Here is a 16,265-nt window from a genome sequence, read left to right as displayed (position 1 = left end):
ATAAGGGTCTACTTAAGGACAATCCAAAATTATGCCTCTAGGTCTAAGGTAGGCTTTTGAAATAATAATTAGTTTGACTGCTTTTTTTTTTTCTATATGTTTCTTTGTATAAACCAGCTCCTCTAATATTTCCCTTTTTTATTCTCCCATTAGTGTGGGCTAATAGCAAGATATTTTCTTTAAAAAATTTTTTTTTAAGAAATTTCTAGTATGTTAACGAGGTTTGTATTTTTTAGGAATTTTCATGATTTGTATTGGATCTCAAACTGTAATCTGCATAGGACCTTGAGGCAGTTGCAGACTATCAGAATGAATGTAATGTTCTTATTTTTATTTCCTTTAATGTGTATTTTTCTGATTTATGTAAGATTCTTGCACTATTTCCTTTTCAAAGTTTCTTTGATGTAAATATTTTTGAAATAGCAATTAAAAAAAAAGCACCCCTCCAATTAAGGTGACAATGAGTCTTGAGGGCTTATACAAGACTAATTTTCCCCGAAGCTGAGAGAATGTTTTCAAAACCTTGATAGATGGGAAAGTTTAAACTTCTCATGGCTTGGTAGAGTCTAGGCTATTAAAATGATAATTTTGCCTAGCTATTATATCTAATTTTGGCTCTAACTTTGCCTATACCAAAGAGGTTTTCTGTTTAGCTTTGGAGGACTCTCGCTTATATCTGGAAGAAACATCCTCCTCAGGTTTATAGGATGATGTTGTGTCAACCTAAAAAGAAAGAGGGAATGAGAGTCCCAACTTTTTCTCTGTATTATCAGGTGACCCAGCTCCAGATATTAATGGAGTGGGGCTTCATAACCCAGGAAGAATATGGGTCAAATTAGAAGACGACTGGATAAAATCAACAACTTTGAGCTATGTTGTGGCTCCCTAATCAACATTAAGAGAGTCTCTTTGGGAGCGAGTCATCCCCTTATAACACGGTATAAAATCCAAGCCCAATTTTTCCCAGATAGAACATATTTTTTCATGTGGCCATACACTTTGCGCCAGGATTTGTTCCAAGGACCAATAGACCCGATTTTTGGTATATGGGGAATCCAAGGACTCCACACATTAGGGCACATTTGGTAAGAGGGGGAAATTTTGCCCTTTTTAGAATTACAAGAGGAATGTGGGTTGTCACCATATCACTTTTTTCAATATAGACAAATTTGCGATCATCGCCAACACAGGGTGAGTAAAGAGCTTGGACTGTCCGAGACTGCTAGAGCAGGTACTGAGGGGTAACAGTGGCAGAGGGTGTATAACTCATTTGCATGATGTCCTGCTCTCCTTCAGCACACCACTGACACACTATACTAATCATTGGGAGAAGGATACAAGGACCTCTTTTGAAAATAGGCAATGGGAAATAAGCATTTAATACTTATTGAAGGTCTCTATGGTCACTTATTAGAAAATGGATATAAATCCTGTATAGGTGGTACATCTACCTCTGCTGGAAGACTGAGAAATACTGAAGAGGTATGTGGGGGGGGGGGGGGGGGTTGCACAGCTCCTTTCTAAGATCACTAATCAGTAGTTCTCAGTCTTCCTCTGCTGGTAGGAGTGCATATTACCCATTTGTAGGGAATGGTCTGGAGTAAACGATAAAGAATATACTCCTCAAACTCCTTAAAATATTTAAGCAAGGCTCTGGATTGTGTTGGAGGGAGTGTAGAGTAGGTGATATGTATCATATTTGGTGGTCCTGCCCCAAACTGCAATCTTACTAGACTCAGGTATTGGCTTTGATTTACCAGATACTTGGAATACAACTATCTGGTCTGCTGCATTTCAAACCCTTTTGAGTAAAGAGAAGAGAAAATAGCATAAATTAGCCTCTAGCCTTTTTACTGCAAGCAAAATAGCCCTTGCAGCAGCTTGGAAACAGTCTGATACACCTTCTCTGCAGCTGGTGCTACATAAGATGGATTATATCTGTCAACTGACTAAATTGACAGAGCTCCGGACTGGTCAACTGATAACTTTCATAAAATATGAGACATATATAACAGCTGGAGAAACCAGGATAATAGCCAGAGTGATGGTTCTTAACTGGACACATAGTCCCACCCTACTATTTTGGGACTTAATATATTTTTTGGTGCTTCAGGCTGTTTATGTGGGAGGGGAAGGAGGGGGAATTGTTTAATAGGATAGGGAAGGGGTAGGTGGGGTTTTTGTTGTATTGTACTTTGGGCTGTGGTTTTGGAATGGATAAATGGTGTAAGGTTGATTGCCAATAAAAGCTGTATTTAAAAAATTTTAATATCTCTGTGGCATAAATGCACAGAAGGCGAGTCTCTGGACTGAAAAGAAGCTCTGGAATGAAGGGACATTGGATGAACGTGAAAGGGGAAAGACTCAGGAGTAATCTAAGGAAATATTACTTTATTTATTTACATATTTGAAAGGTATTAATCTGAATACGAACCTTTTCCGGAGACGGAAAGGTGGTAGAATTAGAGGACATTATGATAAAGAAAGGCAGTACTGCAAAGAACCCCCTGACACTCATATGGAGGAGTGGCCTAGTGGTTAGGGTGGTGGACTTTGGTCTTGGGGAACTGAGGAACTGAGCTCGATTCCCACTTCAGGCACAGGCAGCTCCTTGTGACTCTGCGCAAGTCACTTAACCCTCCATTGCCCCATGTAAGCCGCATTGAGCCTGCCATGAGTGGGAAAGTGCAGAGTACAAATGTAACAAAAATAAAATAGATACTATTGGAGATTCTACATGGAATGTTGCTACTATTGGAGACTCTACATGGAATGTTGCTATTCCACTAGCAACATTCCATGTAGAAGGCTGCGCAGCCTTCTGTTTCTGTGAGTCTGGCGTCCTGCCACACTCACAGAAGCAGAAGCCTGCGCGGCCACATTGGTGATCTGCAAGGGCCGACTTCTACATGGAATGTTGCTAGTGGAATAGCAACATTCCATGTAGAATCTCAAATAGTAGCAACAGTGGAGGAGTGGCCTAGTGGTTAGGGTGGTGGACTTTGGTCCTGGGGAACTGAGTTCGATTTCCACTTCAGGCACAGGCAGCTCCTTGTGACTCTGGGCAACTCACTTAACCCTCCATTGCCCCAGGTAAGCCGCATTGAGCCTGCCATGAGTGGGAAAGCGCAGGGTACAAATGTAACAAAAATAAAATAGATACTATTGGAGATTCTACATGGAATGTTGCTATTCCAGTAGCACGGGGTACAAATGTAACAAAAAAAAAAAAAACTGAACAGAGCTGAAGATGGAACTTGTTGAGAAACCAATAAGACCCTCAGATGTTCAGGAAGAGAAAACAAATACTTGATTCCAGAATACTGGATGAAACATTTGCACAGATATCTCAACAGAAAGGAAATATTTAACCTTTACCCTCCGTTCTCATCACCAAAAACGCCCTGCATCTCTTCTGAGTTGCTGTATTTTTTTCATCCCATAAAAAGGACTTGAGAATGTCTAACATATAAATGCAGAACATTATTCAGATCTTGTTCAAATACAAGGACACCCAGTAGTGCTGCTCTGGAAGTCTCTTCCCCCATAATACTTTCCAGCAATGCTATTACAATTTTCACACCCAAACCCACCTGGGTATCCAGAGAACTATCCAACTCTGAAACAAGCTGAAGGTAAAATACAAATCTTATTCAGAGGGGGAACAAAATCAGATGTAAACTGAAGCACATCAATTACATATTTCTTGAAGACATCTCTGGGAACCATCCTTTGCGGTTTACAAAAATAGGCTAAATGCAGATGTAAATGTCTATTATAATTCTCCAGTTGTTTAATCTTATGGAGAATCAGATTATCTTGAATTAATTTCAAATTAACTTTCTTAAGGTTCTTAATTTCACTCTCCGCACTTTGAAATCTAGAGAAGCCAACAGTTTACATCTTCCAGCAGCCTCAGATCTTAAAGTTACAGGAAGCGCAGAAGACCACACCTCTACTTGTTCCTATCTAGTTCTCATTACTGCAACCATACGGGTCGCCTTGAAGGACCCAAGTTCTTGCAAATTTTAAAATTCTGGCTAGCATCTTCCTCTTCATCGGGAAGAACACTAGCAACTTCCAGTCTCCACTCCTTGCTTCTCAAAAAGAAAAATTGCTGGACTTGGCGGTGCATCACCAGCCAGAGGTGAAGGGGTGGCATTCAGTCTCAACTGTGCTGATGCTCCCACGTCAGCATCGTGCACAGACATACCACACTGTTTAAAAAGGGGCCTTGCAGATGTACCCTGCAATGGGCCGCAGCATCAAGATGGGAGTCAAAGCCATCAAGGGAGAAACCCGAACTTTTCCTCTGCGTCTGGGAGGCATTTCAAAAAGTAAATGGAAAAATAATCAGAAAGCAAGAAGCAGCTAAGATGCTGGCAGGACTCATGCCGCCATGTTAACTCCTCCCCTCTCTATTGGAAATACTTCAAGGAAAGGGTGTGGGAAGTGTGGAACAGCCTCTTGGTGGAGGTTGTGGAAACAAAGACTATCTGAATTCAAGAAAGTATGGGACAAGCAATCATTTTCTCCGTTTCTGGATGGGAACAGCTGAAGGAAGTAGAACAGTGGGCAAAACTGAAAGGAGCTATTTTAAACGCGACAAACCTTTATGTTAGGAAAGTACATAAAAATAAGAGGAAAATAAGTCTGCTTTGGTTCACAAATATAGTAGCTGAAAAGGTAAGGGAAACAAAAGTTAGCCTTCATAAATTACAAGAGATCGCAGAAAGAGGAAGACAGGCAAAAATATTTGGAAAAGCTAAAAGAAGCTTGAAAAGCTGTCAGGAAAGCAAATATGCAAATGGAAGAAAAGATAGCCAACACAGTAAAATTGGGAGACAGGACTTTTTTTTTTTTTTAAGATGTGTAAAACAACAGGAAGAAGTGCCAAAATGACATTGTGAGGCTCAAGGGTGAAGAGGAAGAATATGTAGGTACTGATAAGGATAAAGCTGAACAATTATTTCTATGTTCACGGATGAAAGGCTGGGGATAGGACCGCAAAAAAACAAATGCTAATGGAAATGGACATGTCCGCAAGGAGCTAGCTAAACTAAAAATAGACAAAGCGATGGGGCCTGATGGGATACATCCGAAGGTACTCAAGGAACTCGAAGAAGTTCTGGCAGCTCAGTTGTCTGACCTTTTCAAAGCTTCTGTTAAGAGTCTGGAGTGGTGCTGGAGGACTGGAGAAGGGTAGATGTGGTCCCTTTGCACAAGAGCAGGTTCGCTATTACAGGCCTGTGTTAGCTTGACCTTGGTGGTGAGCAAACTAATGGAAACACTTCTAAAGCAGAGGACTGCAAGGTTTCTAGATCAAATGGACTGCAGGACCCAAGGCAGAACAGTTTCACTAGAGGCAAGCTTGTTTGACCACTCTATCTGTATTTTTTCAATATACTGTAGTTATTGATTATAATGTCTCAAAACTTTCGTGCCCAATAAAATGGATGCTTCTCTTGACAGCATCAGATTTCTGTGAAGTAAGCTACTGCCGTGGCATTCTCAGAAGAGACCAACTGTTTTGCCTTGCACCAAATCTTGGATGGCCCAAGTTTCCAACTAATTGATCATGACACTTCAGTCACTATTCATCTATTCTGAGCCACCTGGCCAAGCAACAAGATCCCCAACCAATGAGTCTAGCATCTATCATCACTACTAATCATTCAGGAACTTCAGGTCAATGCCCTTTCATTAGATTCCTAGACTGAAGCCACCAGTTCATATTGGTCCTGGCTTCCATTGTTCATAGAAGACTGTTCTTGTAAGACTGGGTCTGAGCCAACCATCGAGAGAGAAGGGACAACTGAAGGGGCTGCATATAGGTGTAAGCCCACAGGGCTACATCAAGTGTCACAGCCAAGAACCTAGCAACCTGCATATAGTCTCAGGCATGAGGCACCTTCTTTTCTAGAAGAGCTTGAACCTGCACCTAGAATTTCAACCATCTCTCCCTAGAAAACCCTTGTCCACTTGAGAGCTGAATTGGGCACCAAGATATTCTGTGCACTGAAGACTGAAGACTGACTTGTCCTTTAGCTTCACCAAGGTGCCTAGTTTCTCCAAATCTCCTCCAAAAGGTAATTTCCCTCTAAACGGAAGTCGGCTCCGGTGGATTTTCAAGGCCATATCCACTAACAATTTTGTACAAAGAAGTCTCCTAAACAATACAGCCACAGTTCTAATAAGGTTACTGAGAGCATCCACCAAGGAAGATAGTCCCACCTCCAAGGCCCTTTTTTGGGGAAGTAATCTCCATCACCCAAGCTCTTCTGAACATCCTTGAGAATTATCCTTCCTTCTACTGAAATTGTTTTCATAGATGCATTGGTAACTGTAGTAACTACCTTTGACAACTTCAGCTTCTCTTTCTCCTCCTCAGACTGGCTTCTGGAGCATCCCATTCTGCTGAAATGTTAGCCTACATAGTGTGGTGCACCAGGAAGGCTTTTATAGGTTTACAAATTCCCTCCAAAATGGGATCGCTATTATCTTGCAACTCCTAGGCTTTGGATTCTGAGATGCTCTATATGCAGTCCCGAATCATACCTGTTAGCTCCTCCAGCCAGAAGAAATGGATAACAGATGGGTCATCTCCTTCCTTGATGGGAAGAACACCCTCTCTAAGAAGTGACTCCTAGCTAAGCCCTTGCCCAGTACACTAGCTCTAGAATAAGATTCAGACCCAAAACCAGATGTCACTGACAGACTTCACAGTTCTCGTGAAGATCCAAAATGACTTTTTTTTTTGGTTTAGGGGTTCCTTCAGAGGGCCAGGTCTCTTGTATCCTGGGACACAATAAAGTCCTGCATTCTGCTTAAAAAAAAAAAAAAGCCTAAAGAACAAATGCAAGGAGAAACCCCCTACTTGTACTAAGGGATCCAACTCACAACAGAAGTTCCTGAGAGATCTTGTAAGGAGACAGCTAAATGAGTCTGAGAAGAAGAAGCAGAGAGAACAGACACTTTGCCTCTCTCTAGCACTGACATTGAAACTCTAGGTGACAGCTTCCTTTTTTTATTTTAATTTTAACTCTAAGTGAAATGGTGAATTTTTTTTACCTAGTTTCCTTTCCTTGTCTAGACTGATCTAGTAGGACCCAAGTAAGGTTGTGTCTCCTGACCAGCAGATGAAGAGAGGAAAAAAAAACCTGACAAATCAGTGACATTATCCTTTATTTATAAAGGTGTGGTCCAGCCCTGAAACCTGCCAGTATATTACTGCCAAAGCAGATCTGCAACACAAACAGCATTATAAGCCATAGTTAAAGGTAATAGAAAAAGGGTAACTATAGAAAACACTATAAAACCCAATAAAAATGTAATACAACCCCTGAGCATTATTGCATAGGAGTGCAGTGATCAATAAGATAGTGCCCCCATTGCTCAGAATATAGCACAGCACATGGAAAATATTCCCAGCTCCAACAGGACTGTGAACTCACTCCTTGAGGCTCACTGTATTCTCCAATGGACACAAAACAATAGCTACAGTCTTGATGGAGAGGTTTCTAGACTGGTCTAGCAGAACTCAAGTAATTAAATGTTTCAAAGAAGAACAAAATTTCACCTTCCTTCTCATCCTGCTAAATCTGTTCAGGAGAGTGGGATGTTCCAAAGCTCTACAACCTAGGTGTAAGGCAACCAAACTCTGAGCCAGGGATTATCCTCAAGACAAAAACTCAACTTGTGCATCTCAATGGTGAACTGAGAGAAAGGACACTCAAGCAGTTAAGCTGCCCCTAGCCCTAGGCACCAACACAGTGGGCTATACAGAAGCAAAGCCTCTGCAGTCACCAATGGAGGTCATAGTTATCACTCTCTCAAATGAACATAGTGGCCAACAGAACTTACACTGATTCTTTCCTTGCTGAGTCCCAAGCTGCAACAACCCATAAAAAACGTCAAATGGCCCTACCAAGACGACCAGGGCTTCAAAGGATTACCAAAGCTGGCACATAGGCTAAAAATGGGGCTCCGGGATGCTAAACCATGAACAGTTCCAGACTGCCCCCAACCTACCCTGAGGATACACCATACATAGTACAGAGGACCCTCTATTACCTCAGATCAGGAGGCACCTACGATCTCAAGCCCCCAACGTCTCCAAAACACTGCCCAATCATACACAGGGAGATTCAATGATCTCCTTTTCCGTGCAGAAACTATGGGAAGAGCATCTGTCTGAGGATGCTAACTGTACCATGAAAGACCACAGCTTCCAAGTTCGCCAGGATCGCTATTAGGAGAAAGGGAGATCACAGACATCATGAAGATGATACGTGTTCCAAGTCCTGCTCAGCACCGAGTCTGGCTTAATCCATAAGCTCCTCAATCCACTAAGGGAGAGGAATATAACCCGAGGCCACTAACAGGTAAAATGCCCCCTGAGAAGATCTGCACCCACCAAACCCTGTTTTAACCCTCAGGCAGAAGTGTCCTGTCTCTTGTTCCCTATAGGGAACACCAAGCACTGTAGCCCCGGAGTGACCATTGCCAGACAGGAGACCAACCTAGCTCATCTGCTCATGCTCTTTTGTCTCTTTTAAAAAAGGGACCTCACCACCCTAGACAACCTTATAATGTATCTACCAACTTACACCTTAATTCCCTTTTCCCTTGATTTATTCTTGCTTTAAAGAAATGGTAAAAAGGGAGACAGGAAAGGGGAGTAGGAGGAGAAGATGGAGGATGAGTGCAGGGGCAAAAAAGGACACCTCAAAAACAGCCCCCTACTCCACCAGGGCCTCCTGAACAGCTGAGAAGAGGACAAATCACCAAGACTATCTTACCATAGAACCAGCAGGCCCACACGGCACATGAAGAACCACTGACCATCCCATGATGATCGCTGGTCCCATGTGCGGGAAAAGAACAAACCACACTCATGCACCAAGGGCTTGGGAACTGAAGCTTGAGCCTCACTGAGCTGGGGGGAGGAGATGAGAAAGAAAGCAAAAGGAAAATTTTACTCTACTGTACTTCCTTTTTTCTCCATGTAAAAAAAGTACAGTAAAGGGGGAAGGGGAAGCAGACAAATGATCTTGACCCCGAAATTGGAGGCCCTGTGGAATGGCCAGCTCAAACATCTAGGGCCAGAGTCTGTGGACCTAGACCCAGGGCCCCAAAGGGCATACACATGAGCACATACCACCTCCAACCAGCCAGAATAAGATCTCTGAACCAAAACACCAGGGTCCAATCTCCCCCTGCTGGCCAAAGGACCCATGCCAGCCAGCCACACAGAGCAAAGACTTGTAAGACTGATGCTCAGGGCCAAGAAGGGAAGCAGAATCTTCCAGTGTCCATCAGGGATAGAACCATAATCCAGTCTCTGGGAAACCTAATCAATCTAGAGGACTTCACTGCAGGACCATAGGCTGCAATCTGTGACTAAAGGAGTCAGGCCTGTTTCAATTCCTGCTGTTCCAGTCTATGCTGCACCATCTGCAGGAAGCAGAGAAATACTGGCAGGTTTTAGGGTTGCATCACACCTTATACTGAGGGATGATATCACTGGTCAGTGTGTCTCTACCTCCACTTGCTTGTCAAGGGACATAACTCTTTTGGGATGATCTAGCAGGATGATAAAGAAATAAAGACAGAAGAAAGGAAGCTGTAACAAAAGAAAATCAAATACATTTAAGAAGTCTGCCTGAATAGTTGAGGGACCTGGATTTCTCCAGTTAACCCTGATGAAAAACACCTCTTGGAAGGACCTTGGACTTCCTTCCAACCCAAAAGCCTCAGTCACCATTTCTCCAACTGGGTCCAGGAGCTCTTCACCAGACCAGCCCACTGCTACACAGAATACCTGTCACCATCTGCTGGAGACAATACTGGCAAGTTGATGCTGCACAGCACCTCTTATAGGGTAGAGCTCAGTTTGAATTCCTCTGTCTCAACCTACTGGATGAGGGGCACAATCCATGCATTCTAGACTAGTCCAGTGAATGAACAGGAAGATGATAGCAGATAAAGGCCATATGACCCATCCAGTCTGCCCATCCTCTGTAACCCCTAACTTTTCCTTTTCCTAAGCGACCCCACATGCTTATCCCATGCCTTTTTAAATTCTGACACAGTCCTTGACTCCACAACCTCCACCAGGCCATTCCATGCCTCCACCACCCTCTCTATGAAATAATACTTTCATAGATTACTCCTAACCCTATTCCCTCTTAACTACATCGTATGCCCCCTCATTCCAGAGCTCTCCTTCATTTGAAAAAGGCTCACTTCCTGTACATAAATGCCCCTGAGATATTTAAACATCTCTATCATGTCTCCTCTCTCCCTCCTCTCTTCCAGCATATACATGTTGAGGTTCATAAGCTTGTCCCTATATTTTGAGTGTTCATAACAGCTTACTAATTTTGTAGCCGCCCTCTGGACCGACTCCATCCTGTTTATATCTTTTCATACGTGAAGTCTCAAAAACTGCACACAGTATTCTAAATGGGGTCTCACCAGAGACTTATACAATGGCACTATCACCTCCTTTTTCCTGCTGGTCATCCCTTTTTATGTACCCATGCATCCTTCTGGCTTTGACAGTCACTTTTTCAACCTGTTTGGAAGCCAGTTTTAAGATCATCAGAGACAATCATCCCCAATTCCTGCTCTTCCTTCGTATACTGAAGCATTTCACCCCCTATACTGTACCGTTCCCTCAGATACTTGCAACCCAAGTGCGTGACCCTGCATTTCTTGAGATTAAATTTTAGTTGCAAAATATCGGCCCATTCCTCCAGCTTCGCTAGGTCCTTCCTCATGTCATTCACACCGTCCAGGGTGTCCATCCTGTTGCAATATCGCTCACAAAGACGTTGAAAAGAGCCGGCCAAAGATACGGGGGGGGGGGAGGTTAGAAACATACCTGCCTTACACAGGTGAATTACTATTACTATAAAAAATGCTGTTAATAGTTGTGGGGTGGATTAGCCCCCCTGCCCCAAAAGAAAAACATAGCTTTGACAATACTGGCTCAGGAACTGCCAGTTAAAGGGGGCTGAAAGGCAATATGAGTGTAAGCATCTTCCATACTGAGCAGTAGCTGGAGATTTTATAGTGAGGTTTTCCTTTTTTTATGAAGACATTGAGGTGTCTCAGATTCAGAATGTGTCTAAGCTCTTCAGATTTTAGAGGGGATGAATCTAGAGTACAAGCTTTGGACTTTTTTTTTTTATATACTAAGACTTCCTCTATTGCCCAACACTGTATGTTGAGTTCATAATGATAAAATGACTGAAAAAAAGTGAGTAGGGATCTTTCATCCGGTGAGCTGCAAATTGTTTGGGGGGGGGGGGAGCACTCTTTGTTGCCTAGGGGGAGTCAGATGCAGTCTCTGCTGGTACCCCCCCCCCCCCCAACAACCAATCTAGCACCATTTGCAGTGGGTTGACCACCTGGACTGTTGTCCAAGACCACAGATTTCTGTCTATGCTGCAGGTAAATGTCAGCTGGTCTGTTTTGCAGCAGGATTTATTTTCCCCACTGAATATCCTGTGGCTTTATGGACTACATGGTCAGCAGCCTTTGAATTTTAGCCACTGGAACCTGTGAGCGCTTTCTTAGAACTGTAGGGTTAGGGGCTTCAGGCTACCTGACAGATGTGGGAACTGAATCCATGAGTACCTGAATACCATAATACTTAGGCCTTTCACTGGATTTTGATCACTTTGAAATGTGCTATGTCAATTTCTTATCAGGTTTTTTTGTGCATGTAGGTGATAGAAAGCTGAACATCACTGCTCTTGCCGAGCTGACAAGGTAGACCGAAGGAGGCAGGCATAATGTACTGGTGTGGAAATGCCCAACAAAACCTTCCAGGAGAATATCTATGTCAAGCCATTGGATGACATCACTAATGTGTCAGTATTATCCCACCTGTCAATTGGAAAAAAACAAAACAAATCTACAAAGCAAAAATGTATTAAGTAGTGTTACATGGTGGCTGTATCATCACCTGTGCATCTACAAGCTTACAATTTTGACTTTCTTACAAAAACAAATTTCACTTGTCTGTAAGACGCAATGAGGATAAAACCAGGAGGTTTATTAGAGACAAATAGTATCAAATCTTGAAACTGCAAGCTGATTCCAGACCAAGAAAAAAAAACAGAAATTTAAAAATAATACTACTACACATTTTCAAAAGCATGTTTACCTGCAAAATGGTCAAATGCCAGAAAAGTCCGTCCTGAACGAAGCTACCTGTGGCGCTTCAGTGTGGCAGTGTCTTTGGTCCTGAAGAGTCACAGCAGGAACGAGATGAAATAAGAGTAAAATAAACAAATAAATAACCCCATACTTTTCTAATGGTCTAACATAAGACTCTGTTTTGCAAAAGAGGTGCCCAAAATATGCTCTGTGCTCATTCCTGGAAATCACTGGACCCACTGAAAATCACTACCCTGAAGTTCCAAGTTCTTGATTCACACTGGGAAGTGGCCTGGGTTCCTGCAGGACAGGTTTAGTGTGGCATTGCCTTTTGATATCTGACAAAGCAGCAATCTTAGAGGGAATTAACAGTTGGTGTTTGCAAAGACAATCTAGGGCAGGGATGCAACAGTTCAGGCCTTGAGTGCTGCAAAAAGGCCAGGTTTTTTGGATATCCCTAACATGCATGAGATAGTTATATAAAATGGTAGTATCCAGGCAAATTGCTCCAATGCATATTCATTAGGGATATGCCAAAAACCTGGCCTGTTTGCAGCAGTACTCAATGCTTGAACTCCTGAACTCCTGGTCGAGGGACAAATACCCAGAGATAACGTTGAAAAGCTTGATGGGCGGGGGGGGGGGGGGGGGGGGGGGGGGGGGGAAAGAGACCAAAAGGCAGCAGGGGAAATACTAGCAGCTGTGTATGAAGCCCCCATCATAGGAGTAAGGAAAAATGGCTTACCTGGGGAAAAATCCCCAATGGAAAAGAGTAAGGACGTGCAGTGAAGCACAGGATAGCAATATTTCTAAATAAAGCTTTACAATCTGCACTAATCCTTGCACACCTTTCGAAGCTGCATTTAACGGCTCTAAAGAAAATGCTGCAGATTGAAAGATTACCATGGGCATCATATCAGCTCGGACAGCGCTGTGCAAGTGAAAAACAGCACACTCACCTCAGGTGAACCTGAAGTTTTCAGCAGCTTAGCCCAAAAGGAGCCAGTGCCTCCCAGGAATTCTATCCTAACTGTATAAGCAAAATGTAAAGAATCCCACATGGTATCCCTGCACTCAGACTTATCCTTCAACTAAAAAGCACTGCAGCAATGAGGCCTGTATACAGTGGGGTAAACCTGACTGCATACATTCCCCACATTCCTGCATGCACACAACCTACCTGCCTTGGAACTGAAAACTGCACACTTCGAAATTTCGTACAAATGATTTGTAAAATCATTGCTCAATTCTTTTTACCCAAACAGCGTTCCAGAAAGTCTTTGGTACTGTAGTACTAAATGAATGCATGTTCTTCTAGGGTGTAAAGACAGGTTCAGAACAATGCACCAGAATCCCTTATGTCTTTTAGCCATCAAACAGTACAGACCAAATCAAACCCAGAGGCACCATTAGAACACTTTTGTTTCCATATGTCTAGAGAAAGGAAGTAAATCCTTTTTGGCAAATTACTAGTATTAAGGCAGGCACCAGAAGTAAATCAAGAGATAAGCATATTCTGGCTTACGAGCAAAGTGCATTACAGCTATGGTATGTGCAAAATTAAGCCATTTGGAGCCATTGTCCCAAGAGGAAACATCTTAAAATAATTTTGAAAGCAATAAGAAAAATAAAAGTCATCCTTTAAACCAATACTAAGTTGTACAGCTATTTGGTTAATTTTACACATATGGACAACACAGAAGACAACATAAAACTGGCAAGGGAAAAAAAAATACTCTTGTTACAGAAGCTGTCACTTTATGGGATACCATATAGGTTTTGATTTCACTAGATGTACACATTAAGGACCAATAAACCCTGATTTATCATTTCACTGCTGTTCAGCACCATGATCTGGACAGCTCCTGCGAGACAGATGGACAGTCACATAGAACAGCACTTCTCAAAAATTACAGAAGAATGGTTCTATCAGATCTCTGTTCATAACTTATTGTACATCATCTTGGCTGAATCTCTTCATAAAGGCAGTTAATAACATCTCAAATAAAGCAGATCTGGACAGCAAGCACCTCTCCCTAGCTGATTTGGCACATCCCTGGTAAGTCTACAGAGAACTGTGTTCGCTGCTCCACTTTCTCCTTCCCCAGCAATGAACTCTTAGGCCATATCACAAACTTGGACTAAATTAGATGGCATAGCACAACAGCTGCCCTACAGCCTGGCAGCTGTGGCTGGACAGAATAAAGAAACACAGCAAAGAGATACTGGATAAAAACAAGCATGCTCAAATCTGCTACTAACCCCTGTTACACAGAAATATCCTGCCTCTCACTCATTTCAGTTCTCAGTGCAAGTTCTACAGTAATATCCAATATTTGTATTAGATAAGATTCATTGTATTAAGAAAAACAACTGCCTTACAGTCTATTTTTAAAATGATAGCAATGAGACTTAGCCTCCTGAGAAACAGCTGGGGGAGGCTTCTGAAGAGAGTAAGGCAAGAGGGGGCTTGTTTTCTTTGTCTTCCCAACCTCCTTCAGGTGGACTCTGGGGGCAGGCTCCAGAACCAACTACATCCCACCATCCCAGCTCTAGGTCCCAGAAGTGGCAATCTGTCCCTTCATCATAATTCAGGGAACAAGGAAAAAAAAAGACACATACGTGGAGGCAGATCTAATTTCATTAAGAATAAAAAATGCATGCACAAGAGTAAAAATAGAAACAAGAAATGAATGTCCCTTTTCTCTTACCTACTGAACTAAAACAAGTCTAAAAACATTGTTTTAAGCACCACCACCACCCCCCCCCCCCCCCATACCCAGCGTAACTGTTTTTTCACTGTTTGTATTCAATCTTGACAGACTTCTAAACAAACTCCAGAAAAGATAATATGACTACAAAAGTGGGAGTGGAAATAAAATGAGAGAGCGATAAGGACTACAAGGTCCATATAGTCTACCATCTCCTGATTCCAATATTGCACGACCCATCTAATATTAAACTTTACCCTCATATCCTTGTCTCCAAGAATCCTGTGTGCCAGGCTTTTACAACTTGTATTTTTTTATTTGAGGGGGGGGGGGTGTAAGAGAATTGGCAGTTTTCTCCTGGGGTTCCAGCTTAATGAAAATCAGAACTAGCATCTGCCCCCTCTCCCCTTTTCAAATAGAAAACATGTAGGAGGGACTGGGGGTGCTTTTACTAAGCCGTGGTAAAACGTGGCCTGCTGTAGTGTAGGCGCGTGTTTTGGGGGGCACGCCAAGCCAGTATTTACCACGTCTGCAAAAAAGGGATTTATTTTTTAATGGAACGGGAAAAGGGCACGTGGTAAAACTGAAACCAGAACGCCTAAAAACGGCCTGAGCCCTTAATGCCACCCATTGATCTAGCGGTAAGGGCTCACGAGCTACACACACAGTGACCGGCTGGTGTACGCTAACTACCGATTACCGCCGGAAAGGCCATGCATGAAAGGAAATAAATAACTCATCCATGTGTTATGGTGCATGGAATCTGAAATTACTGCCAGGGGAGCACAATAGTCTCATTTTGGCACGTGCTGCATGCACGTAGGGCCTAACATGCCTTTGCAAAAGGGCCCGAGTGACTGAGTGTAGGGAGAATGAAAGGAGTAACCAAAAATAGTGTTGGTAGTACAGGGTATGCAAGTGCAACTCCTTTAAATTCATCAAAACATAAACCTTTCCTATCAACATCAGTTATAAAATTACTGAACAGAACTAAACCTACAACTAACCCTAAGGGATTACATTAAGAACTCCTGCTCTGTCGCTTGTATTTGGGGGGGGGGGGCGGGGTGAACTGATTTATCACTATTTTGCCACCTAAGGATTAAGTCTCTATAGGTTACCTAAAGTTAGGCACTGGGATGTGTGCTAAGCGTGGATTCTATAACAGCAGTTGTACGGGCAGCTGTCATTATAGAATACCTAGCTTAAGTTCACATGTACGCACCTAACTGTAGACAAATGCATAAATGCTAGTATTCTATAACCCATGCATGCAACTCCCCCTGACCCACCTATACCCCCTATGGAGTTGGATGTTCAAATTTCAGAGCGTGTACGTTACAAAATACCAACTAAGGGCAGTTACACATGCAACTGCCAACT

At 42.7% G+C, this 16,265-nt stretch overlaps 1 protein-coding gene across 1 annotated transcript in view; it reads right to left on the bottom strand.

Moving 5' to 3' along the window:
- Positions 1–16,265, bottom strand: part of LOC115457549 (vigilin-like) — a 100,253-nt gene that overhangs the window by 79,162 nt on the left and 4,826 nt on the right. The window contains exon 2 of the mRNA XM_030187004.1: positions 12,179–12,258. The gene's annotated coding sequence lies outside the window, so the exon portion shown is untranslated. The remainder of the gene's footprint in view (positions 1–12,178; positions 12,259–16,265) is intronic.

The sequence above is a fragment of the Microcaecilia unicolor genome, chromosome 14 (genome assembly GCF_901765095.1).
Source record: "Microcaecilia unicolor chromosome 14, aMicUni1.1, whole genome shotgun sequence".
NCBI lineage: Eukaryota > Metazoa > Chordata > Amphibia > Gymnophiona > Siphonopidae > Microcaecilia > Microcaecilia unicolor.
The sequence above is the reverse complement of the archived record's forward strand: the minus strand, read 5'-3'. Positions and strand labels throughout refer to the sequence as shown.